This window comes from Heliangelus exortis, chromosome W, assembly GCF_036169615.1.
Source record: "Heliangelus exortis chromosome W, bHelExo1.hap1, whole genome shotgun sequence".
Classification (NCBI taxonomy): domain Eukaryota; kingdom Metazoa; phylum Chordata; class Aves; order Apodiformes; family Trochilidae; genus Heliangelus; species Heliangelus exortis.
The window spans coordinates 1215429-1224971 of record NC_092453.1 but is presented as its reverse complement, the minus strand read 5'-3'; the positions used below and the strand labels follow the sequence as shown (position 1 = coordinate 1224971).

At 42.4% G+C, this 9543-nt stretch overlaps 1 long non-coding RNA gene across 1 annotated transcript; it reads left to right on the top strand.

Moving 5' to 3' along the window:
• Positions 1-328: 328 nt before the first annotated feature.
• Positions 329-1665, top strand: LOC139789294 (uncharacterized). The gene is made up of 3 exons (XR_011723131.1): positions 329-751; positions 862-965; positions 1629-1665. It is a non-coding gene; the product is annotated as an uncharacterized lncRNA (long non-coding RNA).
• The last annotated feature ends 7878 nt before the right edge of the window (positions 1666-9543 follow it).

Sequence of the window (9543 nt, the reverse complement as noted above, 5' to 3'; positions counted from 1 at the left end):
AGCGGTTCTCCCCCGTCTGCTCCGGTTCCTTTGCTGTTCCCTTTGTCTTCCTTTCCTCTTCCCCTCCCCCCGCGCTCGCAAGCACCCCGAGCTGAGGTCTGGTTGCGCGGTGTTCGGGAGCGCGGCAGGGCGGGTGCCGTCGTTGCTGCGGGTGAGTGTTTGGGGGGTCGGGAAGCGGGAGGGAGGGACGGGGTGTCCCTGGGTTGTGGAGCTCTGTACTACGCTATCCCTACAACTCGCGCTTTTTCGGTGCTCGTTCCCCGTTTCCACCTCCCCTATTACCGCGGGGCGTTCAGGGTTGCTGGTGCTGTCCGTCTCGCCTCGGTTCCCAGCCCCGTGACCGTAATGAGTTGGTTCTCCGTAGGAGAAATGCAGGTTTTAAGGATGCGCTTCGTAAGAGAGAGCGTCATAGAGGTTTCACGTGCTTTTGTTCAATACTTGAGCTCCAGGGAGAACGAACGTCCGCTGATGGTCCACTTCACTAAGTTCTTTGCCGATTCGGTTAATGCCTTTGTCTCCTGTCGTGCCTCTGCGTGGATGGCATTGAGTAGAAAAGCTGCTCTAGAAATCGATCCAGCCAACCTAAACCTACCGGCGGTCGCTTATCTGAAGTACTGACCCATCTCCTTACCCCCATCGTCTTGTGTGCCGAATCCTGGTTGTGGAGGGGGCTCTGTAAATGCGTTGTATTCTGCGCGTAGAAAGCATTAATGAGGCGCAAGAAAAATCAACGTTTCGGCTTGCATTTGGGGTATCTATTAATGTGCTACTGTAGGAGTTCAGTGGGGCATGTTGGTTTTCTTGAGCTGTATTACCTTTCTCTGAAGCCGGTCAGGTTTTAACCGTTTGCTCTTCCAACAGTGCCTCACGTCCCATAACCTTTCACCCCAACTCCGATGCTTTTCCTAGTCATGCCGAAGGAGCCAAGTATGAGGTTATCTGAAGCAGAAGATTGTGGTGATTCTGTAAGTACTGGGAAGCTTTCCGGACGCTCGGCTGTACCCGTGATTAGTTCCTCATTTCCTAGACTCTTTTGCCATCCCCCCTTTTGCTCTCGATAGGGCGTGGTAGGCTGTTTTGGGTTTTCTGCCGCTATAGTCCTTTGCCTCTAGCTTGTAAGGGAATTGAGCGTTTTGACTAAAAGCAGTGTTGTAAAGCAATGCTCATGGCAGGGTATGTGCTTCAGGTGCAAAATGCAGTGTTGTTTTGGAGTGCAGTCTGATGCCTGTTGTAATATATGTTGATGAATTTGTATTCCTAACCAGTAAAATTCAGGAAAGAATTAAACTGAGAATGAAGTGAATAGGGGGCTAGACAAAGCAGTTAAGGCATGTAATTTTCCACTGAAACAGTGTGAACAGGACAAGGCCCTAACGAGGCTAACTTCTGTCTCAAAGATAATTAAAAGTGTAGGCCCTGTTCTTAAAACAAGACACTGCCAAGGCTAACTAGGCACCAAAGAAATGTGAACATCTGCACAAAAAGAACATAAAGATGTCACAACCAGCAGATAAGGGGAAAGTTACGGCTGGGGTCTGATATCGCCTTGTAACAATATAATGGAAGTGAGCGAAATCAAGAAAGGTAGCAAGTTCAAGCTTGAGGAAGACCTCTTACTTCATCCAAAGGCCCCCTGACAACCCCCGGATATCTCCCCAAAAGAAGCCTCCGCCCAGACTTTGCCCGGACTCCGCCTGTCGTGAATATTATAATGGCATGATGCAGTGCTATGAATATGTATGTAAACCCACCTTCTTTTGAATATGCATAGAATTGTAATCAATAAAAGGTAATTCCAGAGTTTTAGGGGTTGTGCGTTTGAGTGGAGCGGAGACTCCCTCTGCACCCAGCTCTGGTTCGCTTATTGGAATTTTATTAATTAAATTAAACCATTAACAGAATATTGAGTCTCGGTCATTTTTAACAATTTGGGGGGCTCGTCCGGGATCTTTCTCAGTGCTTGTACTGAGGTCCGGATTGGAGGGGCACCCCACAGATCTTCGGTGGCTCCTTTTCGGGCCCCCGCCTTCACTGACGGGATCCTGAATCCAAAATTGCAATAAGCAAAAAAATTTTAATTTTCTTCTGTGATGAGCTCTTTTGTGGACTGCAGTAGTGTGTTTTGACCGTAATTCTGCGCGCAAAGGTCCGAACGAAGACGACGGGGTCGTAAGTATTTAAGGTGTATACTGTTCGGTTCAGTGGGATTCGGTTGCTTGTGTGTGTATAAGAGTGTGATTGAGACGGAACCTGGTTCCGGAGCGATTGTGGAGGTCTTCTAACCGCGGTTCCAATCTCCCAAGAGGGACTTGGCCGGTGAAGGACGAAAGCGATTCCTATTGGATTCGTGGGTGGGTGATAAGGTATTTAAGCCACCTGCAAGACACTCTTATTGAAGCAACCAAGGGCGGGAGGATTGCCACTAGTAAAATCCTCATATTATGGGACAGAAGAGTTCTAGTACTAGGAAATTAGGTCAGGTACCAGATATTCCTCCGGAGAGTCCTTTAGGTCTTATGATTAAATATTGGGATGCTAAGGGAAAAAGAAAAGGAAAAACTAAAATGAAATTAGTGCAATATTCCGTGACAATTTGGCCAAAATATATTCTCAGGCCACATGTGACTTGTCCAGTTTTTGGTACCTTCAAAGACTGGGTATGCCAATCATTAAATGAATATGTAAATGTGAAGGAACCATTTTCACAGGAAGAAAGTGACTATGCATACTTATGGATCCAGAATTCTACTTTACCTACAGTGCCCCTCCTCACATTAAAACCTAAGGAGGAGGAGAATGAATAGAAAAGAAAAGATAAAGAAAACTGGGACCCTTTAGACCATCTGCCTCCCCCATATTTGCATAATTCGCTGTCGGTTGTTCTTGTTCAGCTTTGTTCTTGTTCAGCTGGTACCTGCAATATCTCCGTCACCTTCCCCGGAGGGTGACGGTGACCAGCCGATTGCCACACGAACCAGAGGGAGGCAGCACGAGACCGCTTTAACGTATCCCTTAAGGGAAGTACCACTCGGCAGGAATCAAGGGGGATTAGGATTTGTGACAGTTCCCCTTAATACAAGTGATGTTAGAAGCTTTAAAAAGGATATGGGAACGTTGCTAGATGACCCGCTGGGGGTAGCTGATAGACTACATCAATTTTGGAGACCAAATATGTATACATGGAAAGAAATGCAATCAATTTTGGGCATATTGTTTACAAGTGAGGAGAGAGAAATGATCAGGCGAGCAGGAATGAGAGCATGGGAAAGGGGAAATGTCCTGGTTTGGGCCAGGATAAAGGTGATTTTCTGTCTTGTACTTTTGCTTTCGGCTAAGTCTCCTGTAAGTAGTTGTACTTGCTGAAATTAACAGCAAGTTTCTCAGACAGTGTCTGCTTCTAGGACGGATAACACTCGATGTTTATAGTTACTGCTAGAGACTGGTATGCAGAGCCAAGGACACTGCTCAGCTCTGAGGAAAACCTTTACCCTCCAGAAGGAAGAAAGAGGTCCCACCTGCAGCCCTCCTTTGGGGAGGACTGGACAAGATAGATGCCAGAATTGACCAAACATAGTATTCCATCCCATACACGTCATACTCAGTATAAATTTGAGGGATCACGAGGGCCAAGCCATGCTTCCAGCTTCCGGCTGCCTGCCCTTCCTGCCTTTCCTGCTTCCCTTCCTCCACCCGGCATCCTGGAAGGATTCCATCTGTTCGTCTGCCTGTGGTCCTGATCCGTGCCAGCCCATATCTGTGTGTTCCTGCCTCCAGTTCCCAACTGCTGCCGACTCCAGGAGTCCAGCCTGGACTTTCCCAGGGCTGCCCTGCAGCCTCGGTAGTGACGTGAGAGTTATTGGGGAGAGAGGGGGGAGGAACGTGGTATCCATTTTCCTGTATATTTTTAGATATTTAGTGATTTTTTTCCTATTTATCATTACAGTTTCATTAAAGTTGTGTAGTTTAGTTTCCAACCCATAAGTCTCTCTCCCTTATTCTCTCTCCTTTCTTTATCAGGGAGGGGAGGGGGATTAATAGAGAGCGTCTGTTACTCGGTTTAATTGCCGGGCCAGTGTTAAACCGTGACAGGAAATCAACAGGGACCCCCAGGAGATCAAAAATGGCCAAATGTGGACTCACATTGGGGTCACCAACATGTGCAAGGCCGTCAAAATTTAGATGATTTAAGGGCCATTCTTATTCAAGGAATTAGGGAAGTGGTTCCCCCGAGGAGAAAACATGGAAAAGGTGTTCGCAGAATACCAAAAGAAAGATGAGTTGCCCACCGAGTGGCTAGAAAGATTAAAGAAGAATTTACAATTATATTCTGGAATGGATCCCAGTACACCAGTGGGTACAGCACTGTTAAAAACCCATTTTGTGGGGAAAGCTTGCCCAGACGTAAGGAAAAAATTGGAGAAAATAGACGATTGGCCCGATAGGGGTTTGGAAGAGTTGTTGAGGGAAGCGCAGAAAGTGTATGTCTGGAGGGATGAAGAGAAAGTGAAGACAAAGGCGAAAATTTTTGTAGCAGCAGTGAGGGAGGCAAATCAAGGAAGGGATATGGAAATGAGAGGGCAAGGAAAAACAGGCGGGTTCCGCGGGGCATCGCAGCAGAATTTTCTTCAACATCCAGGGGGCCCTCTTTGCTTTTATTGCAATAAGAGAGGGCGCATTCAGAAGAATTGTAGGAAGAAAGAGCAGGATGAGAAAATGTTTAAAGAAGAATAGGGATGTCAGGGGCTGTATTTATTGGGGACTAGAACATCTACAGAGCCCTTGATAAAAGTATTAATAGGTCCCCATAAAGAGGAATTTTTATTCCTTGTAGATAGTGGAGCTGAAAAATCTACTATACAAAAATTACCCGAAGGGATAAAGAAAGAATCAAATGTCAGTAATTGGAGCGAAAGGAGAACCTTTTAAAGTACCAATTCTAGAAGATGTAGAAATAGAAACAGAAAATAAAATCTGTTTAAATAATTTACTTTTGCTTTCAGAGGCAGAGTGCAATTTATTAGGCAGAGATTTGATCATGAAATTAAACATAAATATCCAAAGTGATGGAGAAAAGTTGCAAGTTAATTTATGTACTCTGACAGAAATGGATGAAGAAATAATTGATCCCTCAGTATGGTATACAGAGGGAGAGATTGGGAAGATAGATATGGATCCAATAGAAGTTCAGATAACAGATCCACATAACCCAATCAGGATTAAACAATATCCTATTTCAATGGAGGGGCGGAAAGTGTTAAAGCCTATTGTAGATAGGCTTTTAGAACAAGGATACTTTGGAACCTTGCATGTCCCCGCATAATACACCAATTCTGCCTGTAAAGAAATCCGATGGAACATACCAGATGGTGCAGGATTTAAGGGCAGTAAATCAGAGGGTCATCACTAAATTTCCAGTAGTAGCAAATCCTTATACTTTACTAAGCCACATTTCTCCCAAATATATTTGGTATAGCGTAATAGATTTAAAAGATGCATTTTGGGCTTGTCCCTTACATGAAAAGTCTAGAGATTATTTTGCTTTCGAGTGGGAGGATCCATCGACAGGGAGAAGGCAGCAGTTAAGGTGGACTGTGTTACCGAAGGGATTTACAGAATCACCTAATTTATTCGGGCAGGCTTTGGAGAAGCTGTTACGGGATTTTGAAATGTCCGAGAACGTGAAGTTGTTACAATATGTGGATGATCTATTAATAGCCGGGGAAACTGAAAAAGAAACTCAGGAAGTTACTATCAGATTATTAAACTTCCTGGGGAAAAAGGGACTAAAAGTGTCAAAGTCAAAATTGCAATTTGTGGAACAAGAGGTAAAGTATTTAGGACATTGGCTAAGCAAAGGTCAAAAGAAACTGGATTCTGATAGAGTATCAGGAATACTTGCTCTGAGATCCCAAAAAACTAAAAAGGAAATTAGACAATTATTGGGATTACTGGGATATTGCAGACCGTGGATTGAGAGTTATAGTGAAAAGGTAAATTTTTTATATGAGAAGTTGACAAATAATGAAATCGGATGGTCGGAAGAAGATGATCAGAAATTAGAGGAAATAAAAAAAACATTAATACAAGATCCAGTATTGACCCTCCCCGACCTGGAAAAAACATTTTTTTAATTTGTCAATTTATCAAATCAGACAGCTTATAGAGTGCTTACTCAAGATTGGGCAGGAATTAAAAAAACCTGTAGGATACTGTTCAAAATTATTAGAACCCATGAGAAGAGGGCGGCCAGCCTGTTTACAGGCTCTGGTGGCAACTGCATTGCTTAAAGAAGCACGGAAAATTACCTTTAGTGCACCACTGAAAGTATACACCCCCCATAATGTTAGAGGTGTTTTACAGCAGAAGGCAGAAAAGTGGCTGACAGATAGCCGGCTTCTTAAATATGAAACCATATTGATAGACTCTCCTAATTTGGAACTTAACTTCAGCGCAGAGTCCGGCACAATTTTTGTTTGGGGAACCTGAAGGAGAATTGCAACACAGCTGTTTGGATGTAATAGAAACACAGACAAAAGTGAGACCAGATTTAATTGACACAGAATTACGGGAGGGAGAGAAGTTATTTATAGACAGATCCTCTTGAGTAATTGAAGGAAAAAGAAAATCAGGATATGCAATCATTAATAAAGATCTGGAAGTAGTAGAATCCGGACCTCTGAGTCCATCGTGGTCCGCACAAGCATGTGAACTGTATGCCCTCTATAGAGCTCTTGAATTATTAAAAGGGAAGGCAGGAACAATATTCACAGATTTTAAATATGCATATGGCATAGTCCATACGTTTGGAAGAATCTGGAAGGAAAGAGGCCTCATACATACTCAAGGAAAAGATTTAGTGCATCAAGAGCTAATAATTAAAATTTTAAAGGCAGTAACAGAACCAAAAGAGATTGCAATAGTACATATAAAAGGACATAAAAAAGGATTAGGATACCATGTTAGAGGGAATAATTTGGCTGACAAAGAAGCTCGAGATGCAGCCCTGAGAAAATGCAGTGTTCAAATTAATATTTTACAGAATAAAAAGGATTCAGTAAACAATAAAGAGGGAGAAATAAAGAAATTCACTCCTGAGGAAACGGAGAAACTTGAAAAAATTGGAGCTAAATTTGAACAATGAAAATGGATACTGCCGGATGGCAGGGAAATGTTACCTAAAGCATATGCCCGGCAGATACTGGAAAGATTACATTCCCAAACACATTGGGGAACTAAAGTGTTAAGTGATCAATTTCTAAAACAATACGGATGTATAGGAATCTTTGAAATAGCAAAACAAATTACTCAAAGGTGCCTAACTTGTAAAAAGATTAACAGAAAAATATTTAAACAGGTGGCTATGGGTGGAAGACAAATTGCCAATAGACCTTTTGAAAAAGTACAAGTTGATTTTACTGAGCTACCAAGAGTGGGGAGGATTAAATATTTACTAATGATAGTAGACCATTTAACATGATGGGTAGAGGCTTACCCTGTGGCAAAAGCCACGGCACAAACGGTGGCAAAAATTTTGTTAGAACACTTAATACCTAGATATGGGTTGATCAGTGGTATTGACTCTGACCAAGACACACATTTTACCTCAAAAGGGATCAAGTTATTGTGCAAATCATTGGGAATACATAGGGAATACCACACTCCCTGGCATCTGCAAAGCTCAGGCAGGGTAGAAAGAATGAATCAAACTATTAAGCAACAATTGGCAAAATTAGTGGTTGAAACTCAAATGCCTTGGACAAGATGTTTACCATTGGCACTTCTAAATATAAGAACAAAGCCACAAAGTGAAACTGGGTTATCACCGTGTGAAATGTTACATGAGATGTCTTATTGTCAGGGAATGGCAAGAGAACATAATATAATAGAAGACGAAAATATCAGAAAATATATTGTAAGACTGGGAAAGCGGTTAAATGAATTAAGGGAGATGGGAATATTGGTGCAAACACCTCCCTTGGGATTCGCGATACACCAATTTCAACCCGGGGATAAAGTTTTGATAAAGACTTGGAAAGAAGAGAGCTTATCCCCTCTCTGGGAAGGACCTTTTCTTGTCTTATTGACTACAGATACTGCTGTCCGTACTGCTGAGAAAGGGTGGACACACGCCTCCAGGGTTAAAGGACCAGTAAAGGAGTGGAAGATCACCTCCCAGCCTGGGGAACCAAAAATCACACTGAAAAGAAGATAAGCAGATAAGTTATTGGGGAATTTCATATTGTAACTCCAGAAATATAGATACCTATTAAAATTTTATTAAAAAGGAAGAAAATAATATTCCAAAGGAACAGGGGAAGGGAAAAAGGGAGTGGAGACACAAATGACGAATGCCATAAGGTGGAGTCAGGAGAGAAAAATTAAATTAAGTTCCTGAATTTGGCCCATCATAGGAAAAGGGGCAAGACCGGATGGGACATAGAAGCTGCAGTTGAAGAAGGTGTGCTGAGGGTTGCAACTCCTCTGGGCTGTGACCACTGAGCAATATGATCCCTACCGGCCCCTTTTTGATTTTGATGGGGATACTAGCATCCACCTTAGCCAAAAATTGCAGTCAATGTGTAGCCACTTCCCGTAAAGGAAGTGAAAAAGGAGAAGTGCAGAAAGACTGTACTGCTCATGCTTGTAAGCCTCTAACCATTCTAAACCCTCAACATTGGAAAGATTTGGGGTTGAAATTTGGGATAAAAATATATGGGTCTGGTTATGATCCAGGAGCTGTGATTCATGTAACATTTTCCGAGCGAATTAGGGAATCCATACAGCACAGGTTGCTTTTTAACTCATTTTATCATGAATTGGAAACTGGGGTGAAATATGAAATTCCCACAATTGCTAAAAACCTTTTTGTAAATTTGGCTGAAAACATTGCTAAATCTTTGAATGTCACTAATTGTTATATGCTCAATAGAATCATTAGGTTACAAGCTGTGGTAGAAATTGTTGTAAATAAAACAGGGGATGCTTTAGAGCTAATTGAGAAAAAGAATACACAAATGAGAACCTTTTTATATCAGAATCGTTTAGCTTTAGATTATCTGTTAGCACAGGAAGGAGGTGTGCGTGGGAATTCAATCTAACTAATTGCTGCTTGGAAACAGATGATGAAGGAAAAGGTGTACATGAACTGGTACAGGAAATGAAGAAAATTGCACACGTTCCAGTTCAGACCTGGACAGGACTTAATTGGGAAGGAATTTGGAAGAATTTACTGGGAGGTGGGTGGGTGGTAAAAATTAGAATTGTGGTGTTGGGGATTTTTGGAGGGTTGTTAATTATACCATGTTTAATACCTTGTATGACACAATTTGCCCGATCAGCAGTCCAAACAGTGCAAAATGAAACCCCTAAGTTGCTAGTGGTAAATACAGATGAGGAATATCAGGAACAAGCAGCGATTTGCGCTCCTGTAAATGGTGTCTACATGGCAAGAGTGATCCATGTAAATGTGAACCTTGTAGGTATGGGTGCAACTTGTGTCATACTTATGCATCCTCAAGCTCTGAAGAAGAGAGTTGTTAAAAG